The following is a 20,817-nucleotide window of genomic DNA, read 5'->3' as shown; positions in this document are numbered from 1 at the left end:
CCGCACCCATCGAAACACGCCCCCCACAACACATGGCCTACCGTCCCGCGTTCCCACAGGTGTCCCGATGAAAACGGTACCTCACATGTGTGGGTGCACCTACCTGGCCGCCAAGGGGAAAGCCTAAAACACAAGTAACCCCAAGTCTGTTGTCCATTCTGCCGACCGGCGCAACTTACAGATATGGGCCTCGGGTGTCCAAGCCACCGAGGAAAACAGGGAACCCCATGCATTTTCGAAAAGAGGACACCCGTGGGAATCCGCAGAGGTGTGATTTGCGCCCATCGCCCCAGATTTTTTTACCCAGACAGCCCTGCAAAGTCGGAAATGTGGGGAAAAAAACGCTTTTTCCGCACATTTCGCTCGCCGCACCCATCGAAACACGCCCCCCACAACACATGGCCTACCGTCCCGCGTTCCCACAGGTGTCCCGATGAAAACGGTACCTCACATGTGTGGGTGCACCTACCTGGCCGCCAAGGGGAAAGCCTAAAACACAAGTAACCCCAAGTCTGTTGTCAGAGGGAAATCTCCGACATTCTGCCGACCGGCGCAACTTACAGATATGGGCCTCGGGTGTCCAAGCCAGCGAGGAAAACAGGGAACCCCATGCATTTTCGAAAAGAGGACACCCGTGGGAATCCGCAGAGGTGTGATTTGCGCCCATCGCCCCAGATTTTTTTACCCAGACAGCCCTGCAAAGTCGGAAATGTGGGGAAAAAAACGCTTTTTCCGCACATTTCGCTCGCCGCACCCATCGAAACACGCCCCCCACAACACATGGCCTACCGTCCCGCGTTCCCACAGGTGTCCCGATGAAAACGGTACCTCACATGTGTGGGTGCACCTACCTGGCCGCCAAGGGGAAAGCCTAAAACACAAGTAACCCCAAGTCTGTTGTCCATTCTGCCGACCGGCGCAACTTACAGATATGGGCCTCGGGTGTCCAAGCCACCGAGGAAAACAGGGAACCCCATGCATTTTCGAAAAGAGGACACCCGTGGGAATCCGCAGAGGTGTGATTTGCGCCCATCGCCCCAGATTTTTTTACCCAGACAGCCCTGCAAAGTCGGAAATGTGGGGGAAAAAACGCTTTTTCCGCACATTTCGCTCGCCGCACCCATCGAAACGCGCCCCCCACAACACATGGCCTACCGTCCCGCGTTCCCACAGGTGTCCCGATGAAAACGGTACCTCACATGTGTGGGTGCACCTACCTGGCCGCCAAGGGGAAAGCCTAAAACACAAGTAACCCCAAGTCTGTTGTCAGAGGGAAATCTCCGACATTCTGCCGACCGGCGCAACTTACAGATATGGGCCTCGGGTGTCCAAGCCACCGAGGAAAACAGGGAACCCCATGCATTTTCGAAAAGAGGACACCCGTGGGAATCCGCAGAGGTGTGATTTGCGCCCATCGCCCCAGATTTTTTTACCCAGACAGCCCTGCAAAGTCGGAAATGTGGGGGAAAAAACGCTTTTTCCGCACATTTCACTCGCCGCACCCATCGAAACACGCCCCCCACAACACATGGCCTACCGTCCCGCGTTCCCACAGGTGTCCCGATGAAAACGGTACCTCACATGTGTGGGTGCACCTACCTGGCCGCCAAGGGGAAAGCCTAAAACACAAGTAACCCCAAGTCTGTTGTCCATTCTGCCGACCGGCGCAACTTACAGATATGGGCCTCGGGTGTCCAAGCCACCGAGGAAAACAGGGAACCCCATGCATTTTCGAAAAGAGGACACCCGTGGGAATCCGCAGAGGTGTGATTTGCGCCCATCGCCCCAGATTTTTTTACCCAGACAGCCCTGCAAAGTCGGAAATGTGGGGAAAAAAACGCTTTTTCCGCACATTTCGCTCGCCGCACCCATCGAAACGCGCCCCCCACAACACATGGCCTACCGTCCCGCGTTCCCACAGGTGTCCCGATGAAAACGGTACCTCACATGTGTGGGTGCACCTACCTGGCCGCCAAGGGTAAAGCCTAAAACACAAGTAACCCCAAGTCTGTTGTCAGAGGGAAATCTCCGACATTCTGCCGACCGGCGCAACTTACAGATATGGGCCTCGGGTGTCCAAGCCACCGAGGAAAACAGGGAACCCCATGCATTTTCGAAAAGAGGACACCCGTGGGAATCCGCAGAGGTGTGATTTGCGCCCATCGCCCCAGATTTTTTTACCCAGACAGCCCTGCAAAGTCGGAAATGTGGGGGAAAAAACGCTTTTTCCGCACATTTCACTCGCCGCACCCATCGAAACACGCCCCCCACAACACATGGCCTACCGTCCCGCGTTCCCACAGGTGTCCCGATGAAAACGGTACCTCACATGTGTGGGTGCACCTACCTGGCCGCCAAGGGGAAAGCCTAAAACACAAGTAACCCCAAGTCTGTTGTCCATTCTGCCGACCGGCGCAACTTACAGATATGGGCCTCGGGTGTCCAAGCCACCGAGGAAAACAGGGAACCCCATGCATTTTCGAAAAGAGGACACCCGTGGGAATCCGCAGAGGTGTGATTTGCGCCCATCGCCCCAGATTTTTTTACCCAGACAGCCCTGCAAATTCGGAAATGTGGGGAAAAAAACGCTTTTTCCGCACATTTCGCTCGCCGCACCCATCGAAACGCGCCCCCCACAACACATGGCCTACCGTCCCGCGTTCCCACATGTGTCCCGATGAAAACGGTACCTCACATGTGTGGGTGCACCTACCGGGGGCGCAAAAGGAAAAGGGTAACCAACTGGGAACCCCAAGCCATTCGCCACTGCCCATTTTGTTCATGTGGGCAACCTACAGATTTGGGCCTAGGGTGTCGCAGCCAGCAAGGGAAACAGGGAACCCCATGCATTTCCCAAAAGAGGACACCCGTGGGAATCCACAGAGGTCTGACTTACGCAAATCGGCCCAGAATGTAATACCCAGAACCACCAGCAAAGACCCACATGGGAGAAGGGTGCCCAAGGCCAGGGATATTACCGCCGACTTTGCTGGAGCCCTGGCTGCCCTGCGTTACAGCTTCTCCCCACCAAGGAGTCTCGGCAGTGTGCCAATACCTCCCCGAAGGGAAAAGCTGTAATGCAGCCAAGCCGCAACTCCAGGACAGTTGGAGGTGATCTGCCCAGACGGGCCATTCCCACCCACACCACCAACAATCCAGCCCCAGTCTCACCCACCCCACTGACAGTGGGCCCTAACCATAGAATAATAAAAAACAGTACTCACATAACGTTGCAGCTGCTCGGGTAGAAAAAGCTGTAAACAAAACAAAGAACATGTGTTACCTATGGTCACACCAGCAAAATGTAGCCCTCCCCGGGGGCAGATAGGGGGGGGGGGTTGTCCTGCACTCCTCCCTGGGCTGAGGCGTCCGTTCCTAGGAGCAGATATCTGGTCCCAGGAAGGGCTGCATGACTTGGCACCCACTCCATTGCGGGTGGGGGGGGGGTCAACGCCCCATCCCATTAGAAAATTCCCTGACCCATTGGGGTGCCCCACCGCCCCCCCTAAAAAGCGTACCACCATTTTCATTTTTTTCCTTTGGTAACCCAACTCCCCTTGGTGCAGAGGGTCACATTGGTGTGCCAATCTGGCGCCGGGGTGCCCAAACCTTACTGCCCCACCCACTGGGGGGGCCTGACCCACCATTTTTGGGGGCCCTCTCCCCCCTCACCCCAAATGGCTGGGGGACACACCTCATGCAGGCCTCCCTGGGCCTCCTCCAAACGGCTGCGTGAGGTACACCCCACCTCCATTTGGGGTGAGGGGGGAGAGGGCCACGCCAAAAGGTGGGGCAGGACCCCCAATAGATGGGGCAGTAGGGTTTGGGCACCCTGGGGGCAGATAGCCACACTAATGTGGCCATCTGCACCAAGCAAAGTTGGGTAAACAAAAACAAAATATACAAAACCACAGGCTGCTTTTTAGGGGGGGCTGAGGGCCACCCTAAATTGGCAGCGCATGATGTACCGCAACGGGGGGTGGCCCTCAACCCCCCCCCCCACCCCAAATGGAGGGCCCCACCTCATGCAACCCTCCCTGGGGGCAGATATCTGCTCCTAGGAAGGGGCATCTGACCCCAGGGAGGGATGCATGAGGTGAGGCCCCCCTATCTGCGCCCAGGGAGGGTTGCATGAGGTGGGGCCCTCCATTTGGGGTGGGGGGGGGTTGAGGGCCACCCCCCGTTGCGGTACATCATGCGCTGCCAATTCAGGGTGGCCCTCAGCCCCCCCTAAAAAGCAGCCTGTGATTTTGTATATTTTTTTTTGTTTACCCAACTTGGCTTGGTGCAGATGGGCCCATTAGTGTGGCTATCTGCCCCCAGGGTGCCCAAACCCTACTGCCCCATCTATTGGGGGTCCTGCCCGACCTTTTGGGGTGCCCCCCCCACCCCACCCCCAATGGCTGGGGGACACACCTCATGCAGGCCTCCCTGGGCCTCCTCCAAACGGCTGCGTGAGGTACACCCCACCTCCATTTGGGGTGAGGGGGGAGAGGGCCACCCCAAAAGGTGGGGCAGGACCCCCAATAGATGGGGCAGTAGGGTTTGGGCACCCTGGGGGCAGATAGCCACACTAATGTGGCCATCTGCACCAAGCAAAGTTGGGTAAACAAAAAAAAATATACAAAACCACAGGCTGCTTTTTAGGGGGGGCTGAGGGCCACCCTAAATTGGCAGCGCATGATGTACCGCAACGGGGGGTGGCCCTCAACCCCCCCCACCCCAAATGGAGGGCCCCACCTCATGCAACCCTCCCTGGGGGCAGATATCTGCTCCTAGGAAGGGGCATCTGACCCCAGGGAGGGATGCATGAGGTGAGGCCCCCCCTATCTGCGCCCAGGGAGGGTTGCATGAGGTGGGGCCCTCCATTTGGGGTGGGGGGGGGTTGAGGGCCACCCCCCGTTGCGGTACATCATGCGCTGCCAATTCAGGGTGGCCCTCAGCCCCCCCTAAAAAGCAGCCTGTGATTTTGTATATTTTTTTTTGTTTACCCAACTTGGCTTGGTGCAGATGGGCCCATTAGTGTGGCTATCTGCCCCCAGGGTGCCCAAACCCTACTGCCCCATCTATTGGGGGTCCTGCCCCACCTTTTGGGGCGCCCCCCCCCACCCCACCCCCAATGGCTGGGGGACACACCTCATGCAGGCCTCCCTGGGCCTCCTCCAAACGGCTGCGTGAGGTACACCCCACCTCCATTTGGAGTGAGGGGGGAGAGGGCCACCCCAAAAGGTGGGGCAGGACCCCCAATAGATGGGGCAGTAGGGTTTGGGCACCCTGGGGGCAGATAGCCACACTAATGTGGCCATCTGCACCAAGCAAAGTTGGGTAAACAAAAAAAAATATACAAAACCACAGGCTGCTTTTTAGGGGGGGCTGAGGGCCACCCTAAATTGGCAGCGCATGATGTACCGCAACGGGGGGTGGCCCTCAACCCCCCCGCACCCCAAATGGAGGGCCCCACCTCATGCAACCCTCCCTGGGGGCAGATATCTGCTCCTAGGAAGGGGCATCTGACCCCAGGGAGGGATGCATGAGGTGAGGCCCCCCCTATCTGCGCCCAGGGAGGGTTGCATGAGGTGGGGCCCTCCATTTGGGGTGGGGGGGGGTTGAGGGCCACCCCCCGTTGCGGTACATCATGCGCTGCCAATTCAGGGTGGCCCTCAGCCCCCCCTAAAAAGCAGCCTGTGATTTTGTATATTTTTTTTTGTTTACCCAACTTGGCTTGGTGCAGATGGGCCCATTAGTGTGGCTATCTGCCCCCAGGGTGCCCAAACCCTACTGCCCCATCTATTGGGGGTCCTGCCCCACCTTTTGGGGTGCCCCCCCCCCACCCCACCCCCAATGGCTGGGGGACACACCTCATGCAGGCCTCCCTGGGCCTCCTCCAAACGGCTGCGTGAGGTACACCCCACCTCCATTTGGGGTGAGGGGGGAGAGGGCCACCCCAAAAGGTGGGGCAGGACCCCCAATAGATGGGGCAGTAGGGTTTGGGCACCCTGGGGGCAGATAGCCACACTAATGTGGCCATCTGCACCAAGCAAAGTTGGGTAAACAAAAAAAAATATACAAAACCACAGGCTGCTTTTTAGGGGGGGCTGAGGGCCACCCTAAATTGGCAGCGCATGATGTACCGCAACGGGGGGTGGCCCTCAACCCCCCCCCACCCCAAATGGAGGGCCCCACCTCATGCAACCCTCCCTGGGGGCAGATATCTGCTCCTAGGAAGGGGCATCTGACCCCAGGGAGGGATGCATGAGGTGAGGCCCCCGCTATCTGCGCCCAGGGAGGGTTGCATGAGGTGGGGCCCTCCATTTGGGGTGGGGGGGGGTTGAGGGCCACCCCCCGTTGCGGTACATCATGCGCTGCCAATTCAGGGTGGCCCTCAGCCCCCCCTAAAAAGCAGCCTGTGATTTTGTATATTTTTTTTTGTTTACCCAACTTGGCTTGGTGCAGATGGGCCCATTAGTGTGGCTATCTGCCCCCAGGGTGCCCAAACCCTACTGCCCCATCTATTGGGGGTCCTGCCCCACCTTTTGGGGTGCCCCCCCCCACCCCACCCCCAATGGCTGGGGGACACACCTCATGCAGGCCTCCCTGGGCCTCCTCCAAACGGCTGCGTGAGGTACACCCCACCTCCATTTGGGGTGAGGGGGGAGAGGGCCACCCCAAAAGGTGGGGCAGGACCCCCAATAGATGGGGCAGTAGGGTTTGGGCACCCTGGGGGCAGATAGCCACACTAATGTGGCCATCTGCACCAAGCAAAGTTGGGTAAACAAAAAAAAATATACAAAACCACAGGCTGCTTTTTAGGGGGGGCTGAGGGCCACCCTAAATTGGCAGCGCATGATGTACCGCAACGGGGGGTGGCCCTCAACCCCCCCCCACCCCAAATGGAGGGCCCCACCTCATGCAACCCTCCCTGGGGGCAGATATCTGCTCCTAGGAAGGGGCATCTGACCCCAGGGAGGGATGCATGAGGTGAGGCCCCCCCTATCTGCGCCCAGGGAGGGTTGCATGAGGTGGGGCCCTCCATTTGGGGTGGGGGGGGTTGAGGGCCACCCCCCGTTGCGGTACATCATGCGCTGCCAATTCAGGGTGGCCCTCAGCCCCCCCTAAAAAGCAGCCTGTGATTTTGTATATTTTTTTTTGTTTACCCAACTTGGCTTGGTGCAGATGGGCCCATTAGTGTGGCTATCTGCCCCCAGGGTGCCCAAACCCTACTGCCCCATCTATTGGGGGTCCTGCCCCACCTTTTGGGGTGCCCCCCCCCCACCCCACCCCCAATGGCTGGGGGACACACCTCATGCAGGCCTCCCTGGGCCTCCTCCAAACGGCTGCGTGAGGTACACCCCACCTCCATTTGGGGTGAGGGGGGAGAGGGCCACCCCAAAAGGTGGGGCTGGACCCCCAATAGATGGGGCAGTAGGGTTTGGGCACCCTGGGGGCAGATAGCCACACTAATGTGGCCATCTGCACCAAGCAAAGTTGGGTAAACAAAAAAAAAATTACAAAACCACAGGCTGCTTTTTAGGGGGGGCTGAGGGCCACCCTAAATTGGCAGCGCATGATGTACCGCAACGGGGGGTGGCCCTCAACCCCCCCCCACCCCAAATGGAGGGCCCCACCTCATGCAACCCTCCCTGGGGGCAGATATCTGCTCCTAGGAAGGGGCATCTGACCCCAGGGAGGGATGCATGAGGTGAGGCCCCCCCTATCTGCGCCCAGGGAGGGTTGCATGAGGTGGGGCCCTCCATTTGGGGTGGGGGGGGGTTGAGGGCCACCCCCCGTTGCGGTACATCATGCACTGCCAATTTAGGGTGGCCCTCAGCCCCCCCTAAAAAGCAGCCTGTTTTTTTGTATATTTTTTTTTGTTTACCCAACTTGGCTTGGTGCAGATGGGCCCATTAGTGTGGCTATCTGCCCCCAGGGTGCCCAAACCTTACTGTCTCATCTATTGGGGGTCCTGCCCCAGCTTTTGGGGTGCCCCCCCCCCACCCCACCCCCAATGGCTGGGGGACACACCTCATGCAGGCCTCCCTGGGCCTCCTCCAAACGGCTGCGTGAGGTACACCCCACCTCCATTTGGGGTGAGGGGGGAGAGGGCCACCCCAAAAGGTGGGGCTGGACCCCCAATAGATGGGGCAGTAGGGTTTGGGCACCCTGGGGGCAGATAGCCACACTAATGTGGCCATCTGCACCAAGCAAAGTTGGGTAAACAAAAAAAAAATTACAAAACCACAGGCTGCTTTTTAGGGGGGGCTGAGGGCCACCCTAAATTGGCAGCGCATGATGTACCGCAACGGGGGGTGGCCCTCAACCCCCCCCCACCCCAAATGGAGGGCCCCACCTCATGCAACCCTCCCTGGGGGCAGATAGGGGGGGCCCCACCTCATGCATCCCTCCCTGGGGTCAGATGGCCCTCCCTAGGAACAGATATCTGCCCCCAGGGAGGGTTACAAGGGGTGCCCCCTTTCTACTTTGGTTGGGGGGGCACCCGCCCCTATGGGGGGACACCCCCTCCCTTTCATTCAGTAAATAATCCATGGTGGCTAGTGGCCCCCACCCCTTCCCCCAACCCTGTTTCCCATCATTTCATTTTTGTTTTTTATTTTACATTCCCTTGGGGCAGATGGTCAGCCATCTGCCCCAGGGTTCACATACACGTGCCCCCATGCTTTGGGGTCGGGAGGGGGGAGAGGGCTGCTTACTTGAAGCAGCCCCCTTCCCACCCCCCACCTCACAAAGAGATCCATGGTGGTCTAGTGGGTTGCTGGTCACGGATCGAGCGCTCTGCGCCGATCCGTGACCAGCAATGCCTCATATGTGGTGTCCTTGGAAAGGGGAGAAAGTCCCCTTTCCAGGGACACCACTTTCTGTTCAATCCCTGGTGGCCTAGTGGGCCCCAGGACCCCAAACCCCCTCCCACCTCCCCCCATCCCTCAGATTATTATTATTTTTTTTATATATATTTCCCTGGGGGCAGATGGCCAGCCATCTGCCCCCAGGGTACATTTTCATGTGTCCCCATGCTTTGGGGGCCGGGGGGGGGGGGGGAAGAGGGCTGCTTACCTGAAGGAGCCCCCCTCCCCCCCAACTCGCAAACAGATCCATGGTGGTTCAGTGGGTTGCTGGTCACGGATCAGCGCTCTGCGCTGATCCGTGACCAGCAATGCGGCATATGAGTGGTGTCCCTGGAAAGGGGAGAAAGTCCCCTTTCCAGGGACACCACTTTTAGGTCAATCGCTGGTGGCCCAGTGGGCCCCAGGGCCCAAAACCCCCTCCCACCTCCCTCCTTCCCTCGATTTTTTTTTTTTTTTTTTTCCCCCCACCCCCGGGGGCAGTGATCATCTGCCCCCAGGGGTCCCTGGCGCTGTGGCCCCATGCTTTGGGGCCACGGGGGAAGGGGGCCGCTTACCTAGTAAGCAGCCCCCCCTCCCCCACGCGTCACAAAAGGATCTTCGTTTGATCCGTGACGTTGCTGCCCGCGGATCGAGGCGCCCTGCGCCCGATCCGCGGGCAGCAAAGTCACACAATGGGTACCGTTGGAAAGGGGAGAATCTCCCCTTTCCAACGGTACCCGCCTCGATCTCCGGCTTGAAATACAGCCGGAGATCGAGGCGGAACAAGAAGGGCACTCACCTTCTCTCTCCAACGCAGCAGCCGAAAATGGCTGCTGCGTTGGAAATACTTTCCGTTTCACGCCGACGTGCGTAACGCACGTCGGCGTGAAACTGAAGGAAATCCAACCCCCGGGCAGTGAGGGGGGACCTCCCCCTCGCATAGCCCGGGGGTTGGATTACAGTTTTGAGCGATCCCTGCTTTGCAGGGATCGCTCAAAACAAGGTGCCAAAAAGGACGAGCTATCTCGTCCTTGGCACTGCGTGTGCACTTCCAAGGACGAGATACCTCGTCCTTGGCACTTAAAGGGTTAATTAAGTTGTTACTGTTCTCATACTTTTTTATTTTCAAAGAAAGCGTTCCGGTATGGTTTCATTTTAAAATAAAAGTGTAGGAAGAAGTTGAAACTTGCACTTCAGTGCAATGAACATTCCCTTAAAAAGCAGGTGTGTTTTTATTGGGGTTTGTATTGTTCATGAAAGGGGACGTGGGGATGGGGTTTGTGTGGAGTTGGGGCAGGCCAACAGGGAAAACAGTTCCACTTCTTTTTGTCCACTTAGACCACTGGTCACTGCCACAGATTTCAAGAAAGAATTGTATAACCTGGCGACGTGGTGAGATATATGTGCTAATGTCTTGTCAAATTAGTTCGTGAAGCCATCCGGCCCTGGGGCCTTACCGTTTGGGACTGAGCGTATTGCTTGAGCCACCTCATGCTGCGTAATAACCAGGTTACTCACCGTAGTGATCACCTTACTCCTAGTCCATAGTCCCCTTTGCTCCATACTTATGTGACATCCCTCTGTTCTGTGGGACGGGACCGGAGCACTTTGTAAAAGCATCCAAAAACATTTAGTCCTTCCTCTCTTTCTATGCGGGACCCGGCACGCGGCCGTAACCCTGCCCATCTCTGCTCCGCCCCGCGCATTGCCCAACAGTCCTTTTCTATCGCCAGGTCAAAGACCTTTTAGCAATAACAGAGGAACCGTATTAGGGGGGACGGCAGGCGGACTTATGGAGGAAAGGGGACTATGGACTAGGAGTAAGGTGGCCACTACAGTGAGTAACCTGGTTATACTCCTACGTCCCATCCCCTTTCCTCCATACTTATGGGAGATTCCCAAGCACTCCTTACAGGAACTATGGGTGGATGGAAAAAAACCCTTACTGAAACAGGTTCTTCAGCACAGCCTGACCAAACTGAGCATCTGCTCTTGAACTCAGGTCTAGACAATAATGTTTACAAAAAGCCGATGTGGAGGCACAAGTAGCTGCCATTGCGATGGTCTCCCAGGGGACATATTTCTGAAAGGCAACTGCAGCTGCCTTGCCTTGCACCAGTGTACGTAAATACCTTTAGGAGGCTTCAGCCCTTGAACAGTGTAAGACTCCGTAATGCAGGCTGCGAGCCATCAGGAGATGGTCGCCTTAGAGGCCTGCTTACTTTGTGGATTACCAAAGGTGACGAACAGTTGAGAAGAGCTCCTAAGTTCGGAAGTTCTGTCAAGATGGAACTTAAGCGTCGTCCTAACATCAAGACAGTGTAGAACCCTTTCAGCCTCTGAAGCGGGGTTCAGGAAAAAGACCGGCAAGGAAATAGACTGGTTTAGATGGAACTCAGAAACCACCTTCGGCAAGAAAGCGGGGTTTGTCCATAGGACCACCTTATCGTTGTGAAAAGCCAAGAAGGGATGTTCCACCGACAAAGCTTGGAGTTCACTCACGTGCCTTGCCGAAGTGACGGCCACCAAAAAAGGACACCTTCCATGAGAGGTGCTTGAGGTCCACCGTGGCCATTGGTTTGAAAGGCTTATGGCACAAAGTCGTCAGGACCACATTTAGATCCCACGCCAGGTGCGGACTGCGAATCGGAGGATAAAGGTGCGTCAAGCCTGCAAAATGTCTTAGCCACTGGATTAGACAAAGAGTAAGAACATTGATCCGTAGATAGGTAGGCGGAAACCGCCGAAGATAAGTTCTACATGACAGAACATGAACTCCCGACTCTGCTAGGTGGGATACAAAGGACAGTACTGTGTTAACTGTAGCCCGCCTTGGGTCCATCTGCTTGTCTAAACACCAATGACAGAACCTAAGCCATTAGCTTTTGTACTGGGACCTAGTTGAAGGTTTTCTGGCTGCCTGGATAATGCGCATGTTATCCACGGACAGGCCAAGATGTTCTAAGGACCTGAACTCAGGCACCACGCCGCCAAGCTGAGTGATTGTGGGGAGGGGTGCCACTGTTGTTGTTCCCCATGGTGAAGATCGGGGGGTCACCGGTAACCTGATCGGCAGATACACTGACAGGTGTTGAAGTTCTGAGAACCAAAACCTGGCCGGCCACCACGGGGCAATGAGCAGAAGAGAACAGTTCACCAAGTTCTTCAATTTGCAAATCGTCCGATGAACTAGAGGCAGAGGCGGGAAGGCATAAGCCCTCATGATGTGCCATGGAATTTCGAGAGCATCTCCCAAAGAGTCCCCCTACCAGTCCGTTTCTGGAGGCATACAGAGGAAGCTTCTTGTTTGCCGCCATAGCGAAGAGGTCCACTTCCGGAGTGCCCCAGCGCAGGAAAATCCATGAGAGGACCTCCGCCTTCAGTTCCCACTCGTAGCTGACTATCGTCCGCCGACTGAGGGCATCTGCCGTGACATTCAGCTGGCCCGGAATGTGTACTGCAAGTAGCCAAACACCATGCTAACCGCCCACTCCCAAATCTGGATGGACAGTTCCACGAGCGGGGGAGACTTGGTGCCCCCTTGCTTGTTGATGTAAAACATCGACACCGCATTGTCTGTGCGAACCTGGACCACCTTGTTGGTTATGATCGGTCTGAACGCCTTGAGCGCTAGGAAGATCACCAGGAGCTCCAGATTTATGTGGAGGAGCTTGTCCTGAGATGACCAAAGATCCGAGACTTGAAGAAGATCCAATGTCGCACCCCACCCCAGAAGGGAGGAGTCCGTTGTGACCGTAACCATCGTAGCTGGGTCCTGAAACCCCACCCCCACCGACAGGTTGCTGAGAGACGACCACCAGTCCAAGTCCGCTCTCATGGAAGCTGGAATCATTATCAACTTGGAGTCTGGATCCACAGCCTGAAGCCAAGAACCCCGAAGAGCCATCTGAGTCCGCCTCATCTTGAGGCGAGCAAGAGGAAGCTCCAAAACGCAGGAGGCCATGAGGCCCAGAAGCCTCTGGAACCACCAGGCCGACATGCTCTCTGACTGCGCAAACATCTGACACGTGGCCAACAGATCTGCCATTCTGTCCCCGGTCAGGTACACTTTGCAGTCGATCGTGTTCCAGCGAAAACCAAGGACGATCAAGTCCTGAGAGACGGTCATGGAAGATTTCCGCCAGTTCACTGACAGCCCGAGGTGGAACAGGAGCTGGAGGAGAGACTGAAGATTGCAGGCAGCTTTCAGTGGACAAGGACTGCGCAAGAGCCAGTCGTCCAAATACGGATATACATGGATACCCTGCAGACGAAGATAGGCCGCGATCACTGACATCTTCGTAAAGACACACGGTGCCGAACTGAGGCCAAAAGGAAGCATTCCAAACTGGAAATGCTCCTCTCCCACAGAGAAACTTAGATATCTCCTGTGTGGACCCCAGATCAGGACATGCTTGTAGGCATCCTGAAGATCCACCACGCTCAGCCAATCGCCCATCTGCAGGGAAGACCGTATCTGGCCGTGCGTGATCGTCTTGAAATTCTCTTGGGGTAGGAAAAGATTGAACTGGGAAAGGTCTAGGATGGTGCGCAGGCCAGCCTGGTTGGGTTTGGGCACCATAAACAGCCGGGAGTAGAAGCCCTCCCCTCGCTCCCCAAGAAGAACGGGTTCCACAGCTATGAGGTCCTGCAGTTTCTGCACCTCGGCTTTTAGGGAGGGCGATCCCGACTGCTGGAAAGGAGAGTTGAAGGGTGAGGTAGGGGTAAGCGGAAGCCCGCCCGAGCGACTGACAAGACCCACCTGTCCTTGTGATGGTCTGCCACGCCTCCCAATGAGACGCAATGCGTCCTCCCACCGGGGTCTCATGCGAGCAAGGAAAACCCTCATTTGGAAGGCTTTTCAGTGGTGTAACCACCTGAATCTTAGGAGGAGGCTGAGGAGCGGGAGAAAAACAGTCTGTTGCTGCCTCTGGCGGTTATTACCCAAAGGAGTATCCACTCTGTGGGATTTCCGGTCTAGGAAGCCCCTGAAACCAGAGGAGGGCCAGCTCTGCGACAGCGGTCTCTGGGTCCTGAACGGGGTTTTAACTAGGACTGGCAAGGACTTAGCTGCCTGGGTGCTGTCCTTCGTTTTGGTGAGTTCAACAGCGGTTGTGGAATGAAAAAGCTCCTTACCGTCAAACGGCAGGTCCAACACCTTGTCCTGTACCTGCTTCGAGAACTTGGTGGCATGCAACCACGCCTGTCGAGAGATGTCAATACCCAGCATAAGGCCCCAAGCCGACGTGATGAGCCGCGGCCTCAAGCAGATCCTGAGCCAAGACTCTGCGTCAGATAAACCCGCCTTAAAGTCTTCCAGCTTCTCGACCGGAATGAACTACTCGAACTCTGACAGACCTTTCCACATCTTCATGTTCGCCCCCGCTAACACCACTTCCGCGTTGGCCTGCCAGAGCTGCAAGGCCGAGTTAGCGAAAACCTTCCTCCCAAGGGAGTCCAGGAGTTTGTCCCCTTTCCCCAGAGTCGCCGTCGTAGAAGAGAATGCTGCAGGCATGGACTGCAAAGTGGCCGCGGCCACCACTGTGGAGGAGGGGGGCAGACAAGATGACAGGGCCACCTCTTCCCAAGATTGCAGCCTGTAACGCGTGTCAATTTTCTTATTGACGAAAAGTCCAGAGTGTGGCTTTTCCCAGACCCTGCGGACCTCGGCCAAAACGTCCTTCTGCAAGAACAGGCCGGTACGCTCCGAAGGAGACAAGGTGAACGCCCCCGAAAGCACACCCTCCTGCGGAGCGGGTGCCTCGGCCACTGGAACATCCAATAAGCACATCATGTCCAGTACCCGGTCATGAAAAGCTCTAATAGAGCGGGGCTGGTCTTTGCTGTCCTGCTCGCCCTGAGCATCATCCGACAGGTCAGGATCCTGCTGAACCGTGTCAGGCACCGTCTTGTCCACGGGGGACAATGGGGGCAAGGGCAGAAGGGTCGGTGGAGGCACCGTAGGCAAGGGTGGCGCCGGTGGAACCACTGGTGGAACCGGAGGCGGCATATATCCCTAAAAAGAGCCTTGAAATACTCTCTCATGTGGTTGGTACGCATGAGCGTCTGAAATTTGCCGAAAAAGGTGTCCTCCGGAGACGGTTTTGGAACTGCCGGAGAAGGCCTCTCATGAGGAGGATAATTCAAGGGACGCAGAGGGGAGGGTTGCCACACAAGCCCATCCCCCGAAGTGTCCACAAAAATCAAAGGTGCCGAACCCACAGGCAACAAGACATTGTGCATAAGGGGCATCCGGGCGTTCCAATCGTAAACTGGACGAAACGGATGCGTACAAGGAATTTTATGTTCACCTGCGGAACCAACTCCTACACCTGAGGCCGATGGCGTAGTTGTAGGGTGACCGCCCAAAATGGCCACCGTGGTCGTGGTGGGAACGGCTGCCATTTTGCCATCACCTGAGGGGAACGGCGACACGTGTGGCAGTGAGGCAGGGGTCCCCGTCGGTGGGTCAGGGATCTTAATTTTAGCCTTTACATAAGGAACCTCGGCCGAGCCGGTACTATGTGGCCTGGAATGTTTCTGCGACATGCCTGTGGCCAAACTAGCCTCCACAGGAAGGACCTCGGCACTGCCGGTAAAGGAAGAACTTTCACTCCTTGCCCCCTCAACAGTTCTGGTGTCGCCACAAGAGCGGGAACGGTGAGGAACAACTTTCATCGATAAGGCCTTGGCAGGCCTCTCAGAAATGTTGGTCGCTTAAGCCTCTGCACGAGGGATCTCGGACCCAGGTCCAGTGACAGCCTTACTAGCGTGGGCCTCAAACATCCATTTGGTAACACCAAGCCCAGCTGAAGTCTCGGGGCGCACGCCGGTACTTTTGAAGGAAACAGATAACAAGGCCTCAGAGCGAGCTCTGGTATCTCACGACTCAGTAGAACAGGCTCTACAGGCAGCCCCCACAAGAGGGGCCTTGGAGCGTGCTCCGGTATCCACAGGCCCCTTAAAGAGACCCTCTGAGAAAACTCTGGTACAATTATTAGGCCCAGAAGGCACCTCGGGGCAATCCCCGGTGACAGAGCGATCAACGCTCCTCCCGGCTCGGGAAGAGCCCGGAAAGGTATCTCCCGGCCGGGGTGCTATGAAAAGTAAAGAACTTACCAGGCGTTTCTTCTTTTTGTTGCTAAACGCCTGAAAATGCGAAGGAGGAGTACGTCGAAACACCTCCTCCCACCGCTCCAACCGACGTTGAAGTGCCCGGACCGAAAGGGAATCGCAATAAAAATAGGAGTCCCAACGGTGATCCGGACCCAAACATTCTAGACAAAGAGGATAGGGACCCGCCCTCGTGAAGTGTCGGTGACACGATGAACAATCTGGAAAGTCTAGTTTGAATGACATAGACAGACTAGTATACGATCGCTAGCGAGAGCCACAGAGGAGAAAAAAAGGGAAGACAATCTTCCGAGGATGCAAGCGCGTCCAGTCCTGAACAAGCGGAGAAAAGGACTATTGGGCGATGCATGGGGCGGAGCTAAGATGGGTGGGGTTACGGCCGCGTGCTGGGCCCCGCGTAGAAAGAGAGGAAGGACTAAAAATGTGTTTGGGATGTCCCATAAGTATGGAGGAAAGGGGACGGGATGTAGAAGTATTGGCATTTCCAGTGCTTCTCGTGTGTCACTAGAGAGTTTTGTGAGTCCTCCTGCTGCTATAAATTTTGCTCCATGGTCGGGGTCATTTGGCAATTCGGCCGTAGCTTCCCAGATATAAGACTCAATTATCTTGAGTTTCCCAGGGTCTGCTGTGACCGCAGTCCCACCCAGGGTTCTCAGGACTGTAATAAAGTTATGCATAGTTAGTTTACACAGCTTTGATGTTAAAAGCTTGTTGGCCGTGTTGCCTTTAGCATAGAAGACCAAGTTACTTACCAACTGTAACGTTCCTCCTACATATTCCTCATTTTATGATATTCGTATCCTGCCATCTTCGCTGCTTCGTAAAAAAAGAAAAAATTATCGCATAAGGCGCTGTGCACGAGGTTGTGGCGTCGATGTCCCTCGACGGGCTCCGTACCATGTCGACTTCACCATCAGTATAAATGGCTCCTTCTGCGCCCCGTTGGCTTCAGTTCTGTTTTTCCGAGGAACACCCAGGCGTGTCTCATGACTGATAGACTCTTTGTGAGAGGAAAGTGTAAGTAACGTAAACTGTACTGCGGGGTAGGATGGGAGGGGGCGATGAGGAATACGTGGGAGAAACATCCATTCAGAAGAACATTACAGTTGGTAAGTAACTTGTTCTTCGAATGGATTGTGTCCTCCCGCTTATTCCTCATCTTATGATAGACTCCCATAGCAGTGGTAATTTTGGAGGTGGGAGTAATAGTTATTATTCTCATGTACGGAATGAAGTACCGCCTTGGCAAATAAACGCTCATTGGAGGAAGAGGTATCTAAGCAATAATGCTTGATGAAGGTATGCATTGATGCCCATGTTGCAGCTGAACAAATATCTTCTGCAGGGACTCCCCTCTTCAGAGCCGCAGAAGTAGCCATCCCCCTAGTGGAATGGGCTCGCAGCCCATCTGGTGGGTCTTTTCCCGCCAATCTGTAGCACTCAATTATAGCTAGAATGATCCAGCAGGATATAGTTTGTTTTGCCACCGCTAATCCCAGTTTATGACCTGTATAACCCACAAAAAGTTGGTCATCTTGAAGTAATTTTGACATTCTTGAAATGTAAAAACTGAGAGCCCTTTTGGAGTCCAGTCTATACAGTCTCCTCTTCTTTGCCCGAATAAGGAGGAGGATAGAATGTTGGTAGTATGATTTTTTTGAGACAAGTGGAAGTCAGAAACTACTTTTGGTAAGAAAGAGGGTTTAACCTTAAGAACCACTTTGTCCTTGTAAAAAGTAGTATATGGAGGTTTACATGATAGAGCCTGTAGTTCACTAACCCTGCGGGCTGATGTTAAGGCCAGAAAAAGGACAGTCTTCAATGTTAGATGCCTCAAGGGACAGGAGTGCAGAGGCTCAAAAGGTATACAAGTTAGAAACTGAAGTACTAGATTTAAATCCCAAATTGGGACAAGAAAAGGTACTGGAGGGTATACATTAGTAAGCCCTTTCAGAAATTGAATTATCAATGGAATTTTGAAATAAGAAACCTCTTCTGAGGAGCGCTTGAAAATGGACAGCGCAGCTAGATATCCTTTAATTGTTTCGATCTGGTTCCCCAGATTGGCAAGATGCAATAGGAAAAAGAGCACCATTGGGGTGCCACATTTAAAAGGGTCCACATCCTTATCTTTGCACCAGTTGCTGAATCTGTTCCAAAGATACCGGTAGAAAGATTTTGTTGCTGGCCTTCTGGCCGGAAGCAAAATCTCCATTACGTCATCCGGAAGATCCCAAACCTTGTATCTCAACCTCTCACAAACCACGCGTGAAGGTTGAGTGTCTTGACCTCTGGATGGAGAACCCGACCTTCCTCGTGCGAGAGAAGATCCTCTCTTTGCGGAAGGCGTATTGGAGGGCAGATGGATATGTCCAGAAGGTCCGGGTACCACGTCCTCCTGGCCCAGTCCGGGGCAATTAGGATCATGGTTTTCCTGAACTTTCTCAACCTCCTGATTACTTGAGGAATCACATGGACTGGAGGAAACGCGTACAGAAGTGGAAACTTCCAGTCCACCACGAACGCGTCTCCTAGAGCTCCTCTCGGAGGAAAGTCCCTTGAGCAGTACTGTTCGCACTTCGGTTTACTGTGGTCGCGAACAGATCCACTTGAGGGGTTCCCCAAAGGGCGAAGATCTCCAGAAGGACTTCCTGAGCGAGCTCTCACTCGTGGGAGACTGTGCTCTGCCTGCTCAGAGCGTCTGCCGCCATGTTCTGCTATCCGGCTAGGTGAACTGCCGATAGAGAAATTCCTTCCCGTATTGCCCAGAACCAAAGCTGCATTGCCTCTCTGCGCAGTGGTAGTGACCCTACGCCTCCTCTCCTGTTGAGGTAGTACATGGCCACTGTGTTGTCCGTCATTATCAGGACATTCTTTCCCTGTACAGAGGGCAGGAAGGCCTTCAGAGCTAGGCTGATTGCCCTCAGCTCCAATAGGTTGATGTGTAGTTTGGACTGCGATGGAGAGCAACGACCGCTGATTGTCAGATCGTTGGTGTGGGCTCCCCACCCCGTGAGTGAGGCGTCCGTCACTACTGTTATCTCCGGCCATGGTTGCCAAAAAGATTCTCTCTTTAGGATGTTGTTGTTGCAAGCCTACCCTAGTAGATCCTGAGCAACTGCGCTTGGGACTTGCAGAAGATCAGACATACTCCCCGAGAACTGGGACCACTGAGTTCTGAGGGCCCATTGAAGGGATTGTATTCTCAATCTGGCCTCTGGCACCAGAAAAATGCAGGATGCCATGAGGCCGAGCAACCTCAGAAAAATCGAAGGCCGGCAGATGGTGGGCATTCTGAAACTTTGTTACCATCTGCAGAATGTGGAGAGCTCTCACCTCGGGAGGCGAGGCTTTGCCCGAGGAAGTATCCAAAACTGCTCCGATAAACTGGAGCTTTTGGGATGGTATCATGTGAGACTTCTTGAAATTGAGGGAGAAGCCCAGTTTGTGAAGGAAGTAGACAGGTGATCGACAGATTTTCCTGAGCTTGTTCGGGAGAACGCGATCTGATCAACCAATCATCCAGGTAGGTGTAGACGTGAATTCCCCCCTCTCCTGGGACTCGCTGCCACACCGCCATCAGTTTGGTGAAAACCCTCGGCGCGGAGGTCAGCCCGAATGGTAGAACTCGAAACTGAAAGTGAGAACCGCCAACCACGAACCTGGATGGATTGGCACATGAAAGTAAGCATCCTGAAGGTCCAATGATACCAACCAGTCTTGGAGTTGGAGAGCCTGAAGGATCTGAGAAAGGGTTACCATCTTGAACTTGTCCTTCCTGAGGAACTTGTTCAAGTATCTTAAGTCCAAAATGGGTCTCAATCCTTCTTTGGAATGAGACAGTAGGGGGAGTAACAACCCTTGTTCCTCTCTGCTACAGGTACCTGTTCTATTGCACCTTTCTCTAGCAGGGTTAACATTTCCTGCAACAGGAGCAGATCTGGAATTTTGACACAGTTGGTTCCCGGTGGATGGTCCTGAGGCCTTTTTAGGAAGGGAAGGCAGTAACCTTGAGCTACTGTTTCCAGTGCCCATGCATCTTAAGTAATGCCCCGCCATTCTTTCAGATGCTGAGAGATTTTGCCTCCCACCAGAGTTTTGTGAGATAAGGCCTCGGAGTGATTTGGACGCGGTTGCAGGAGTGGCTGAGGGCAAAGATGCTGTTCCTGAGACTGGTTTGGCACTTTTTCCTCGTCCACCACGAGTGACATTTCTCTTGCCTCTTTGAATGGCCTGTCCTCTCCCTCTACCAAAAGAGGAGTAGTACCGAAAAGAACGACCTCTCCAGGAAGATGAGCCCGAATAAGGTTTCTGAGGCTGTCGCATGGAGGCGCTAAGAGATTTAGCTGCCGCTTTTGAGGTCTGTAGTTTTTCTAAGCTTTCATTAGCTTTACTACCAAACAGCCTCAAGCCATCAAAAGGCATGTTGAGAAGTCTGGCCTGCACATCTGGTGCAAACCTCGACTTCTTCAACCACGTGAATCTGTGTAGCACTGTGCTTGCAGCTATGCATTTGCTGATAATATCAGCAGTATCCAGTCCAGACTGGAGACATTCCCCCATTGCCTCCTTTCCGTCTTTGACAATATTCAGGAAGCCTTCCCTTTCCCCGTCTTCCGGAATATATTCAGCCACCGCCGAAATGCAGTTCCACAGGTTATGGGTGAATTTGGCCAGGGTACAGGTGACATTAGTTGACTTGAGAGCCATGCTACCTGTAACGCTCACCTGGTATCCACGGGGACGTCACTCAGCCTGTTCTGACCTCTTACCCTTACCTGGAGGCTATTCGACTGCAGAATGGGCCTGAAACACAGGATTGGTAGAGTTTAAATCCCTATTG

The 20,817-nt window shown here is 54.8% G+C and overlaps 1 protein-coding gene across 5 annotated transcripts in view; it reads right to left on the bottom strand.

The window, feature by feature from the left end:
- The window catches only part of CIC (capicua transcriptional repressor), a 2,254,744-nt gene that overhangs the window by 2,081,981 nt on the left and 151,946 nt on the right, over positions 1-20,817 (bottom strand). The window lies entirely within an intron of this gene.

This window comes from Ambystoma mexicanum, chromosome 1q (genome assembly GCF_040938575.1).
Source record: "Ambystoma mexicanum isolate Mex_15411 chromosome 1q, UKY_AmexF1_1, whole genome shotgun sequence".
Taxonomy (NCBI): Eukaryota; Metazoa; Chordata; class Amphibia; order Caudata; family Ambystomatidae; genus Ambystoma; species Ambystoma mexicanum.
The sequence above is the reverse complement of the archived record's forward strand: the minus strand, read 5'-3'. Positions and strand labels throughout refer to the sequence as shown.